The sequence below is a fragment of the Mixophyes fleayi genome, chromosome 3 (assembly GCF_038048845.1).
Source record: "Mixophyes fleayi isolate aMixFle1 chromosome 3, aMixFle1.hap1, whole genome shotgun sequence".
NCBI classification, from domain to species: domain Eukaryota; kingdom Metazoa; phylum Chordata; class Amphibia; order Anura; family Limnodynastidae; genus Mixophyes; species Mixophyes fleayi.
The window spans coordinates 242185911-242200213 of record NC_134404.1 but is presented as its reverse complement, the minus strand read 5'-3'; positions in this window follow the sequence as shown (position 1 = coordinate 242200213).

Below are 14303 nucleotides of genomic sequence, written 5' to 3'. Positions count from 1 at the left end.
AAGTTGGTGGCAGGGCAAGTTAAACTGCTCTTGGAGCTGCTGTAATCTCCTACATGCTGTGGCTGAATGCCTGAAATGGCCTGAAATTTTACGGGCCACCGAAAGCATCTCCTGCACCTCACGGTTATTTCGTAGGAAGCTCTGCACCACCAAGTTGATGGTGTGAGCAAAACAGGGAATATGTTGGAAATCACCCAGCTGTAATGCTCGCACTATATTGTTGGCGTTATCTGAAATGACATACCCTGGGGATAGTCCGAGTGGTATAAGCCATGCATCATTCACATCTCTCAGTTTGCGTAACAAATTGTCAGCCGTATGCCTGTTAGTGAAGCCGGTGATACAAAGAGTGGCCTGCCTGTGACAAATGTTACGTAGTGGTGTACATGCTGCTGCTGTTCCTGCTGGTGAAGGTGAATGACCAACCCAGTGGGCTGTCACAGTCATATAGTCTTTGGTTTGGCCACTTCCACTTGTCCACATATCTGTGGTTAAGTGAACAGTGGGCAGAATGGCATTTTTCAGCGCAATCTCTACATTTTTACACACTTTTTGGTATAGTTGTGGAATAGCTTTACGGGAGAAATGGTGTCGCGATGGAATTCTGTAACGCAGACACAACACCTCAATTAACTGTGAAAAACCAGCTGCGTTTATTGTGGAGATTGGACGCAGATCTAACACTAACATTGCAGCCATGGCGTCTGTGATTCGCTTGGTGACTGGGTGACTGCTGTCATATTTGCTTCCCCTCGCAAATGATTGTTTCACAGTTAATTGCTGAAATGTAGGACTGCTCATTTTAATAACCTGCCTCTGGGATGACGATTCACCCCCAGCAGCAGCAACAGCAGCAGCAGGACTAACGCTTTCTTCAGAGGAATCAATAATAGTGCAGGAGTCATCCAGCCTTAAGTGGGATGCCGGGCTAACTCCGAGCGCTACTGAGGATATTGATGAGGATGGTGTGGTGGGTGTATTTTGTAGCCGTCGGTATGTCGGTGAGCAGAGGCTCTTAGCTGATGAGGGAGTGCTTGTATTCTTTTGGGAAGAATTTTCAGCTTTTCCCAACACTTTGCCATGAACTCTCGTTAAATGGCGTAACATAGACGAGGTTCCAAGATGGTTAAGGTCCCTCCCTCGACTGACTGTGGCTTGACATACACTACAAATGGCTATACAATTGTTGTCTGGATTTGGGTAGAAATAATTCCACACATAAGAAGTGGATTTTTTTGTTTTATGCCCAGGCATGACAATGGCCTTTTTCTTGTCACGCGCCAGAACTGCTGCCACTGGTGCAGGACTTACACAAACAACCTCATCCTCATCAACATCCTCATTTGCGCCCTCGTCGCCTACACAAATCTCCCCCTCATCCTCTTCTAATTCCAAAGTGGCATCCTCAATTTGGGTATCACCGGCTACACTCGGGCTATTAAGGCACACCTCAGCAGAATGCTCACGATTAGACATCACACTGTTGGATGGACTCTCCACAGGGATTGTTGTCACTTCTGAATCAGAGCAAATATTCTCCTGTAATGCCTCACTGTTATCTTGCAGCTCGGCTTTGACGCGTAACAGTAGTTGTGCACCAATTGTAGGCTGGGTAAATTTTTGGGATCTGCCACTAATAGACAAAGGTGAAGGCCTCATTCTCTCTTTGCCACTGCGTGTGTAGAATGGCATGCTTGCAATTTTTTTTTTATCGTCACTTAACTTTTGCTCAGTTACACTTCTTTTTCGCTTCAATACAGTAATTTCTTTTTTGGTTTTTGTTTTTTGCACTAATTTGAAAACACTCTGTTGTTTGACATCGCCTTGGCCAGATGACGTACTGGGAACACTAACATCAGGACTGGTGACAGAACCTGGTTGCTCATTTAGATCATATGTGGACTGCTTTGAATCCATTCTGAGCGCAAACCACTGGGGAGTGCTAAAAATTATTTAGTAGATACTGCTGACAGTTATGACTTTTGACAGCCAGAAATATTAATGCACAATTAGGGAGGACACCCCAAAAGCACTGAGGAGTGCTAAAAATTATTTAGTAGATACTGCTGACAGATATGACTTTTGACAGCCAGAAATATTAATGCACAATTAGGGAGGACACCCCAAAAGCACTGAGGAGTGCTAAAAATTATTTAGTAGATACTGCTGACAGATATGACTTTTGACAGCCAGAAATATTAATGCACAATTAGGGAGGACACCCCAAAAGCACTGAGGAGTGCTAAAAATTATTTAGTAGATACTGCTGACAGATATGACTTTTGACAGCCAGAAATATTAATGCACAATTAGGGAGGACACCCCAAAAGCACTGAGGAGTGCTAAAAATTAGTTGGTAGATACTTCTGACAGATATGACTTTTGACAGCCAGAAATATTTATGCACAATTAGGGGGGACACCCCAAAAGCGCTCGGGAGTGCCAAATATTAAGAAAAAATAATAAACCTCTATCCTCCTCTCTGCACTAGCGATTTTGGTTAGAGCAATTGCAAGAACAATATTGTATTCTCTGTCCCTGCTCTAAGCAGCCTATGACTACACCCTGCTCTCTCCCTCTGTCAAATGGCGATGGATTGCTGTGGAGGCGTGTATTTATAAGGTTGAAGTATCGCAAAAACCGAGCCCCGAGATCCGACGACGTCACGATGACGTTCGGCCTTGATTTGGATTCGGAACGGGCGGGAGAGTACCGAGCTGCTCAGCTCGGTACTCGGATACCCAAAGTTCGGGTGGGTTCGGTTCTCGGAGAACCGGACCCGCCCATCTCTAATTTAAAGCGAATAGCGCAGGGCACTTATTTATGTAATTGCATTTGCACTTACTCTTGTTTAGTGTAAGATAGGAAGTCGTTATTTCTGAGACCAGGGGGGAAATCTGTCTCTGTTTAACCTTGCTATAGGAAATGCCTATTTCTGATGTATATATCTGATACAATAAGTCTTTGTTTTGAAAGGCTTTTGCATATCTTAGTGAGAGGAGATGCATTCATGTCTAAGGTATATGTTTGAAGTCTGATAGCAGAAAGTGCTAACAAAGTTTTGTGATGAAGTGTCAGGCCTGCTCTGGCCAAAGACCGCATCAGGGGGTTGTTACTGTGTGGACTTTGCCAGAGTGAATTTCATAGATAAGTGTAAATTTTGTTAGCCTTGAAATGCATGTAAATTTCGGTTTCAATAGAGTATATACTGTTTCTAAAAATAGACTATTTCTGAACTGTATAAAAGAGGAGCTCTGTGAGCATGTTAGTGTTCTACTGAATTGTCATCTGACCTGACCACACTGGGACCTTCCACCAGTATGTGTGAGCAATAAACATCTTGCTTTAAAGACCTGCTTGGAATCATCTTCAATATTGCTGTTTTCCTGTGATCTACAGATTAGACCCTAAAATCTAATCCGTTCTCCGGCTGTCTCTGTGGTTTGGACCCAAGATATTCCAGTGCCAACGCTCTGCGCTACCCAGCAGCCCTGGTTAGTGTGATAGGCCAGGGGGAATCCATTCACAGCAACCCGGATCCATAGTAAGAGGTCCGGAGTTACCAGCCAGGTACCCCAGCAAGGAGACACGCTAGCAGCATCAGTGACCCAGAAGGAACGTGGTTCTGAGTGCCATAGAAGGAGCTCAGTGGTGGCAGCAGGCCCCTCCCTCTGTGGCAGGAGTGGCGTATTCGAAATAACGAATGGAAACAGTGGCAAAGTAAGCCCAGCCGATTCCCAGCAACAACAGACAGGGTGGCATAGGCGGTCCATCCTGTCACACCGATCATTATGCTCAGCCGGGTAATGATAGGCGCACACCTCTGTCATACGCATTGGATCAGGCGCATGCTTTTAATAGGTCTTGTGATACCCCTACTGACTTCTCTTGTCATCCAGAAATGCAGGTAAGCAGTAGGTTGGAGTATTGCAGCCAAGGAGATGTTTTGGTATCAACAAGAAGACGGCGTCTATCCGACACTCCAAGTGCAGCATCGGTGACAAGGACGTCCTGGTTTCAAGGAGCGGCAAGCCCAGGGATCACATCTTGGGGTGAGTGTGAACAAGAATTGTTATTCACATGGTCCCATAGTCCTCCCATTTCCTCTACAAGTAGTGGATCCTCCCCGGACCGTGAGAGCAGTCCACGCAAATTAATGAGAATTTTGAGCAAGCATTTTAGTGGTAGCAAAAGTCAGAAAAAAGTAGTGCATGCAGCTGAGAGCGGTAGTGCGGACAAGGGTCCAGTGGTCCATTGTTCATATTGTCTCAACCTGCATCCTGCAGCTCCTGTCTGCAGGTACTTTGTTGGACCTTTTGCATATATTGTATTCTGCCTGTAGTACCACTGCCCACCAAAGGGGCCACTGTGGTACTTAGACTGCTCTTGCCTTCCTCGTCATTGCAGGAAGCTTTATACCTGCTTCTGGCCTATATAAGCCTGCCTGTCCCAAGCAACCTTTGCCAGATCATCAAGTCACACAATCTGATGGGAAGCAATCCTTTGACTCCTGACTATTTCATTGCTGCTATGTGTTCATCGCTGCTGTATATTGGATTTCCTTCATCTCTGCATACCTGTTCCACTGTTCATGGTAAATGCTATGATCTACACTGTCATCCAATCGGCCTGCATTGCTGACTATTGTTACCTGTTTCACAATCCGTGGTAAGCTGCTATTTCATTGCTGCTGTGTGTTCATCGCTGCTGTATATTGGATTTCCTTCATCTCTGCATACCTGTTCCACTGTTCATCGTAAATTCTATGATCTACACTGTCATCCAATCGGCCTGCATTGCTGACTATTGTTACCTGTTCCACAATCTGTGGTAAGCTGCTATTTCATTGCTGCTGTGTGTTCATCGCTGCTGTATATTGGATTTCCTTCATCTCTGCATACCTGTTCCTATACTCGTGGTAAATGCTATGATCTACACCTGTCATCCAATCGGCCTGCATTACTGACTACTGCTGTTCCGTTCCACGTCTCTGTGGTAAGCTGTGGCTCATCGTTGCTGCATACCTGTATTTCACTACCTGTTCATCTCCAGTATACTTCACTGAACCTGTGTTATGTTCCACTCTCTAGTGGTACTTGTTGTGACATTGATCATTACGTACGCAGTCTATATTGATGAATGTTGCTGACAGTTACTGTTCTGCATTTCTTCATGACCATCATTTGCATCTTAAACCGGTATTACCTGTGTTTCTAATAAACCACTTCATTCACTTACCCTTTCTCTGTGGTCTTACCTTGGAAACCCTGACACATATACAGCGCTGACAGCAGGAATTAGAAACAGCTCTAGAGATAGAATTAAAAAAAGTTTTTAGCGTGGATATCTTTATTATTGCCAAAGCAGGGAAGAAAGGATTTATGAAGGCTAAAGAGAGAGGTGGTATAAGTGAGGTCGCTTACAAGTCGTTTCCTAATCGGGTTACAGTGTATAGCGTTTTTGCGGCAATTTACTTAGAAACTAGACCGGAGGCATTGGTAGATGTCTGGCGGTACTTGCATTTGATCACAGGGATTTATAAAAAAGATGGGGGTTCCATGGTGTAAATACGATGAATGCTTTTGAGAGAAAGTTACCGGGCGTCATCTCATTCTGTTCAACTGTAAAGCTGTTAAAAGTTGGATGGAGATGGTGCGACCCAAGTAGAGTGATACACAGGATAATAGAGTAGAGAGATTTAGTATGCAGGGGAGGCGTAGCTCTCCCCCAGCACAAAATAAAAACCGGTGTTTTGCGTTCAACAATGGCACATGCACAGAAGAAAATATGTGTAAGTACAGACATGTATGTGCAAAATGTCATGGAGCTCATCCCGCCCGAGATTGCCCAAGAGCTATGTCCGGGGCAGGTAGAGGTAGGGGAGACTCAGGGCCTGCTCAATAAGGCAGCATCGCCGGTCCAGATACAGCATCTGGATAGGTGGCTTCACCTTTTTCCGGACAGGAAACAGGAGGAGGTTTTGAGTTTAGGTTTTCATTTTGGTTTTTCCCTTCCCATCGTTGGCGTAGTTAAGACTTGTGCAAATAAGAATTTGCGTTCAGTCTATGCTTTTCCAGAGGTTTTCGCAGACAAGGTAAAGAAGGAGGTGGATTTGGGACACATGGCTGGCCCTTTTGCATATCCTTCAATACCTGGCTTGGTTATCTCCCCAGTAGGGATAGTACCTAAGAAAGCAGTGGGGAAATTTAGGCTTATCCAGCATCTTTCAGATCCCTCGAGGCAATCGGTTAACGATGCTATAGCCATAGAAGACAGTTCCGTAAACTATCAGTCATTTGATGAAGCCTTAGACATGGTCAGATCGTTCGGATCAGGGGCGCTGTTAGCAAAGTTAGATATTGAATCTGCCTTTCGCTTGCTTCCCCTACATCCGGAGCCATTCCAGTTCATGGGTATCTGTCTTCCAGATGTATTTTACGTGGATAGGTGTTTACCGAGGGGTTGTGCGGTGTCCTGTGCATACTTTGAAGCGTTCAGCTCATTCCTGCACTGGTGTTTGCAGGTAGGAACAGGTCACGTGGGTATTGCCCACTATTTGGACGATTTATTGATCATTGGACCGCCAGATTCGTTGGTGTGCGCTAATATATTGTTTTCTGCTAAGGCGTTATTTGCTGTTTTGGGAGTGCCAGTCGCACATGACAAAATGGAAGGTCCCTTACCTTGTTTGTCATTTCTAGGAATAGAGATTGACACATAGAAGGGTGTTGCAGGTTACCCCAGGAGAAAGTGATGAAGCTGGTGAGGTTAATTAAACTTACCTTGTTGTCACATTCTATTACGCTGCATCAGGCTCAGTCACTGTTAGGCTCCTTTAACTTTGCTTGCAGAATTATTTCCATGGGATAAGTATTCTGCAGGAAGATGCAGCTGGCTACAGTAGGGATGTCACGCTACCATGCACGGATCACGCTGTCTAACGAAGTTAAAGGTGATTTGCGGATGTGGTTGAGGTTCTTGGAGAACTTTAATGGCATTCGTATTTGATCGGCTCCACAGGTGTCCAGTCGTCACCTTGACCTATTAATGGTTGCTGCTGGGTCTGTTGGTTTTGGAGCTTCTTTTAGTGGCACGTGATGTGCAGAGCGGTGGCCATAATCATGGCGTTCCAGCGGGCTAGTAGATAATCTGCTGGTGCTAGAATTGTTCCCCATTGTGTGGTGGCGGTAGAGCTCTGGGTGTCGCATTTGCAAGGGCGGCAGGTGATTTTCTGGTGCGATAACCTGAGTGTAGTACAGTGTTAACAAGCAGAGTGCATCTTCCATTCCAGCTATTGAATTGTTGCGGCATCTAGTGTTGCGCTGTTTGGAGCATGATATTACATTCAGGGCTAAACATGTCCCTGACGTGGAAAACGAAGTGGCTGATGCTTTATCACGAGAGCAATGGGGACGCTTTAGGGAGTTGGCTTCACAGGCTGAACTTATGGGTACGATATGTCCCCCTTTTGTTTGGCAGGTAGTCAAGCAGGCATTGTAGGCCTCGCTGAAACATCATTGGTTCCTTCCACCAGAAGATCATATCGGGCTGCCTGGCTACAATGGCCACAATATATACAGTTGCGTGGTCGGTGCGATTCAGGTCAGAGCGCTGACATGTTAGATTTCATTTGGCCCAATTACAAAGAAGGCGTCTCTAAGATGTCCATGGCTTCCATGCTTGCTGCCATTTCCTTTATGGTCAGACTTCATTGGTGTGTGGATTTTACTAAGGGGTTTTTAATCTCAAAAGCTCTAAAAGGTTGGTCACAAATTCAACCAGTAAGGGAGGATTTGAAAAGGCCCGCTGATAAAAACATACTGGTAAATTTATGGTTGCTCTTGCACATCTCACTGATAATGCTTATGAGGCCAGCTTTTTCGCTAGCTTTCTTTGGCGAGTTTAGGGTGAGTGAGTTAGTGCCTCAGTCTACGCACGATCCTTGGAACGTAATATCTGCTAGGCATATGTTTGTGGATGTTAATAAATTGTCTTGTTAAATCCTTAGATCCAAAACACATCAGTTGGCTCGTGGTCACTGGATTTCCATCTCGGCACAAGAAGATAGTGCTAAATATGATTTTTTGTTAAGGCCTCATAAGGCCTTTGTTCAGCCATTTTATTGTAACTTGCATAGAAATATTATTTGCTAGAAGAGATTATTAATTTTTCTGCTGATGTGAGCCTGTACCCTTGAAGCTGAGCTGATGGAGAACACCAAAATAAATGTAGCAAAATATGAGACAATGAACATTTTCATATCCAGCTGGCAGTATGGGAGCTGTGCCCCTGATGTTGCACATAGCATATCTCCAGCTCCCCTTGAGATAAAAAAAATCTATAGGCTCGTCTGTCCTTAGAAGGGGGAGAAAAGTAAACACTTCAAGAATACATGAGAAAGTTAATCAGTAGTGCCTCTCATAGACTAATGGTATAGAATTGTATGCATATGACGTAGGATTCATTTATTCAGTAGGCTATAAAAACTCGTATCTTTGTATCAATAAACTAGAGAATATTCCTTGTATACAGAACTTGGTCTGTGTCAATTCTCTCCAGCTGATTGAAGCGCTTCCAGATATACTTGACACCACAGGCAGACTTGGGTCAGAATTTTAGATCTAACAATAGTGATATTTGTCCTGTAGCATTGTGTAATAAATTTCAAGGGGTTAGACCCCGGGGGGCTGAACCCTGGTTAGTTCATGCTGACAGAGCTCCTCTCTCAAAATTTCAATTTACAGCTACATTCAAGCGTGCACAAGTGCACGTGGGTTTAGACCCGTCACTCTTTGACACTCACTCCTTTAAGATTGGGGCGGCTGCAGGCGCTGCTGAGAGTGGCTCTTCCATGAGCGCCATTAAAGCTTTAGGCAGATGGAAATTGGATGCGTACAAAACATATATAAGACCAAACAGATAATTTCAGTATTCAGTATATCACTCCCCCTCCCCCCTTGTTAACCCAGGGCTTCTCCGCTCGTCGTTTTCACATGGTGGGCATGAAGGGGTTTTCTCCAATTATCTCCTCGGATAAAGGCCTGATTAGTGGTGAGCCTCCGGGGTTTTATGGGTTTTCACCTTCAAATGGGTGAACATCCCCCACCCTTCCCATATTGCTTCAGTTCTTTGTGCTACGTGCATCATCTGATGCCTTATGGGGGAGGATCCCTCGACCTGCACTGTGCGCGTACGTCCTTGTGAGCCCAGAGGGGAGTAGTCACGATGACGCCAGATTTAGCACCGGCCAATCGTAAAGGACTAGGTCCTGGGACCAGTGTTTAGTGCCTGTGGGCCATACACTGTTCAGTTTTGCTATTAGTCATTAGCTGATTGGATCGCTCTCGCCACACCCTTTATAATTTGTAATTAATAAACTGTGACCTTTTGATTGCCAAAATAAAGTTGTCAGTGTTTTTATTTGTAGATAAGAATTTAGAGTGTTAATTTAACTGTTATTACGCTATGTTTCAATGAAGAGGGAATCAGCAGTATGCAGTTTATTAAAAATGAGGCCTTAAGCTGAATGCAGATAGATCTGCTTGTCACGAAGCAGGCACTTACCTTACAGGGTTAAGTCTGGTGACCGGCTGCCTACTATGGATGTAGGGGGGTGGAGTTAGGCTTTGTGTATATATATTAGTGCTTCAATAGGCGTTCTTCCTCTAGTCTTCAGGAATTCCCTCCCTCCCTCACGGTTCTGGAATTTTATATAATTAGATGTATTTACTATGTTGAAAAGAGACAGAGTAGGCAGGAGAGCTTTTGCAATCAGCGGCTAATTCACACTGTGCTACTGCTGATTGGCTGCACGTCACTACACCTTTTGAAGCACCCTGGCTCTTAGTGCCTGTGTGCGAGGACCCCTCGACCTGCACTGTGCACGTACGTCCTTGTGAGCCCAGAGGGGAGTAGTCACGATGATGCCAGATTCAGCACCGGCCGATCGTAAAGGGCTAGGTCCTGGGACCAGTGGTTAGTGCTATTAGTCGTTGGCTGATTGGATCGTTCTCGCCGCCACCCTTTATAATTTGTAATTTATAAACTGACCTTTTGTTTGCCAAAATAAAGTTGTCAGTGTTTTTATTTGTAGATAAGAATTTAGAGTGTTAATTTAACTGTTATTAAGCTATGTTTCAATGAAGAGGGAATCGGCAGTATGTAGTTTAACTGGGCTTGATACACCTTGGAGCTGAAGTCCACATGGTACAGCCCGAAACTCCAGAACTCAAGGAATTCAAAGATCTGTTTGACTGTGATACCATTGGTAAACTCCCAGTCATTTACCACAAGTGACTGGTTGAATCAATTGTCCCCATACATATAGGTCTATGCAACCCGCTGCATCCCCATAGCCATGAAGGGCAAAGTGCTTGCTGAACTAGACAAGGACAAGTTTCAATATAATTACCCTAATAGAGGAAGCAACACAGTGGGTCTCAGCCATGGTAGCTGCAGTGAAAAAGACGGATCAGTCAGACTATGCATAGACCCTGTGTACCTAAGTAAAGCGCTGCTGAGGCCTCAACACCCATTGAGAACAGTCGAACAAGTTATTGCTGACATGCCTGAGACTAAAATCTTCAGCATCATGGATGCTAAATGTGGACTTTGGCAAATGTCTGGGACTTTCAACACACTACCAGCAGCCCCACTATCCTCAATCCAGTGGGCTAGCAGAAAGAGCTGTCCGCTCAGCCAAACGCCTGCTGTAAAAATGCACACATGATAACACCAATATCTTTGCAGCATTGCATAACCTAAGAAATACAGCAAGGGATGGTTTCACCTGCCCAGCGGATAATGTTGCACTGCTCAAGGTCTCTCATTGCACAGCAAGTACAAACACGAGTACAAACAGTACTTACCTCAAAGCAGCTGTCCAACAAAAGAAGTTATGACTGAGCAGCACAACATCTTCCACATCTTGATTCAAGTCAAGCTGTCTGAATACAAACTCCTTGTGGATATGATAGAATTGCCACCGTCCTCCGAGAATCTGCTCATCCCAACAGTGATGTGGTATGACCTAAGGGTGCCACCTATGAGCATAACTGTCACGAACAGCACTCACCTGAGTCTGCGTGACGCTTATGTGACACAGGGTTAACCACACAACAACCACTTGGTATGTCTAAAATGATTAAATACTTCCCTATCTATGCCACACACTAGCTTTGCGATACTAATTACCACCACCAAGGTTTTTTCGGATAAGAGCTGACCCTCTTATTTAGGAAGCCTTCGGTTCTCCCTAGCATTAATCCAACACAAGTTACTTTAATCAGAGTTCACTTAAACCACAAGGTTTGCACAGTTTCAATTAGGTAGCGTCTGGACCAAACTGTCGCGTGAATTCATAAGAACACAGAGACTAGAACTTATTAAGTGTAATTTAACATGGAAGACACATCCACAATGCTTAAGATAAAAAGATAATAAAATGACATACAAATAGAGTGCAATTGTTTCTTATAAAATAAAAAGGATAAAACACAGAATTGATACCTCACTTAGAATCAAGTTTCCGTTGCCGGGAGAAGCAGGAAAAATGGGACCTCTTCAATATCGAATTGACTCCCTCAGAAGAACCAGGGGTTACATTTTCAGTACAGTTTTAAAACCCAGCTACAGGGCCCACAGCCCCCCCCCCCCCACCTTATTCAGCTTGAATCTGTCATTTACATACAACCCAGTCTCTGCAGTCGGCATGTCTGGGGCCTCCCAAACATGTGTGAGATTTCATTGTCTTGCAAGAGATTTGTTCAAAGGCTTTCACATTTGCGTCCTGCCATAAATGGCATAAGGTGCTACCCTTATCTACCAGCTCCCCTGGGTGGTTTAACATACACAAAACCCCTTGATCTAACAGCTTCTAAGAGAACCATGTCCCACTATTTCTAGGAAGTAATTCACAACATATATTTGCAGATTTATGCCTAAACATTAGCTTGCACATGACACCATCTCTTTTTAAGAGATGGCATGGGAATTGACTGACAGGTCATTGCCCAAGCCATCTCCCACAGATCCCACCTGGTTCAAATGGAATAGCTGTTAGCTGGGTCTCAATAGGTTCTCTGGGGAGAAGGGTTAAAAAGGGGTTACATATCTCAGACAGCTGGGACTTCTGGTCCGGCAATATCTGTGGGCTAACCTCTGCATTCTTAAGGGGTCCTATCCCTTGCGCTGCAGCTTCTAGATCCAATGTCAAGTCCTTCTTCCCCTCATCTGGCAATCTACAGACTGTCAGGGCACACGCATCACTGTCATTAGAAGCCTTCAACAGATTATCATGATAATTTCTCTCTATCATCCTGGCAGGGGGATCATACCACTGCTTCTGGCTTGTCTGGGCCTGCGTCATGTTCTTATGTACCAACCCTGTTGCAGTGTGCACTTTGTCTCTAATTCTCATGTCCTCTAAGTTAAAGCCTGAGGGAACAATGGCCTGAGATTCCTGACACTGCACTTCTTATCTTGGGGGCTACGGAACAGGATGCTCCCCTCCCTTTTGGACTCATCTATCTGGGGGTGTAGAGTAACAGGGAGTTTGGGCCCCTCATCTACCTCCTCTAAGCTGTTAGACGGCTGGCTAAGTGAGAGTGGGCTAGCCACTGACCCCCCTGTCTCTATAGAAAACTCAGATGAATGGTCAGAACTCAGATGTAGATCTGAGTGGTGAACATTCGAACTACAGGTCCCAGCAGCACGGTAAGGATTGCTGTCACTCGCTATTTCCCGTTGGTCAGGACTAGGTGTCTCCCCCCCATGCTCACCAGCTCTGTGTGCAGCTGGTTCCGGCACAGAATATACATCTTCACTCTGCCCGCCCTCCCAGTTACCTTGTACAACATCTTCTGGGCATATTACCTGGGTAGAAACATTGTCTTTCTCTAGCACAACAGAAGTAATCACATGGGCATCTGTCCCATTTCTAGTAAGCATAATATTTACACCAGTATTAATGCCAATATCTGCAATAACAATGTCCGCTGTCCCTATCCCATGACAAGATGTCAGTGTGAAGACAGGTTTGGATTCTAACACAATACTGTTATTGGCATTATCCTCATTATTCGCATTAGGTACAATAATACATTCTCTTTCCTGGTCACCTCCTGGTGCCTGGGAAAAAACATGGTTACTCTCAGCAGGTTCTGGTACTGTAACATGGGCGGCATTAAAATCATTACACACATCAGATATAATAAGACATTCCCTGTCCCTGTCACATCCTGGTTTACACATTTCAGGTGCAATTGAACAGACCTTTTCCTTGTCACCTCCTGCTACCTGGGAACAAACTTTGGTACTTTCAGTTGATTCTGACACAGTAACAGGGGTGGCAATGAGATTGTCATTACAGACATACTGAGACAACATTCTTCCTAAATCTGTCCCCAGTAACACAAGTATATGCATATTATCCGAGACCCCGACATCCCTTATACTTCTTCCAGCACCCCAATCAAGGTAAACTTTGGCTACAGGTACAGTAAGGTTAATTCCACCAACCCCTTTCACAGAAATACATTTTCCTGGAATGAAGTCCTCTACCCCTACCAGTTCTGAATGTACTAACTTAACATCTGCACCAGTGTCTCTTAACCCCACAGTTACCTTGCCACCCACAGTGACTGTTTGTAGGTTGTCCGTTCGGCCCCCTTCTGGTCCCGCAACACACAGGACAGCTGGTGAAGATTGCAGGGAAGGTACCCCCCCAGCGGAGGGTGAACTGGTCTTCTTCTCTGGACAGGCGGTACTAATGTGCCCCACCTGGTTGCACACAAAACACCTGCGGGTGTCTCCCACAGCAGGCTTGGCCCCAACCCTTCCAAAAGATGAAGAAACAGTGGGTGATGGTGTTGAGTGGGGTGGCGTTGATCCTCCTGGCCGGCCCCCTTTCCAGGCCGACTGCCCTGGCACAAAAGTTCCTCTTTTAGCTGCAGGTGCCCGGGTGACAGTGTACTTGTCAGCCAGTTTAGCTGCTTCCGCAGATGATGTAGGGTCCCGATCCACTACCCATTCCTTCACATCAGCTGGGCACAAAGTCAGAAACTGCTCCTGGATCATCAAATCTTGCAGAGCATCAAAGGTGGTGATCTGTAGCCCTCCAACCCACTGTTTGAATAAAGCACACAGCTGGGCCACAAGTCCTGAATATGTGTCAGAGGCACTGCGTTTTAAATCTCTGAATTTCTGCCTATGCGCCTCTGGGGTGATGTTAAAGCGTTGCAACAGGGCACTTTTGATTGCCTCATAATTTCCGTCCATCTCAGGTGGAAGATCTGCAAAGGCTT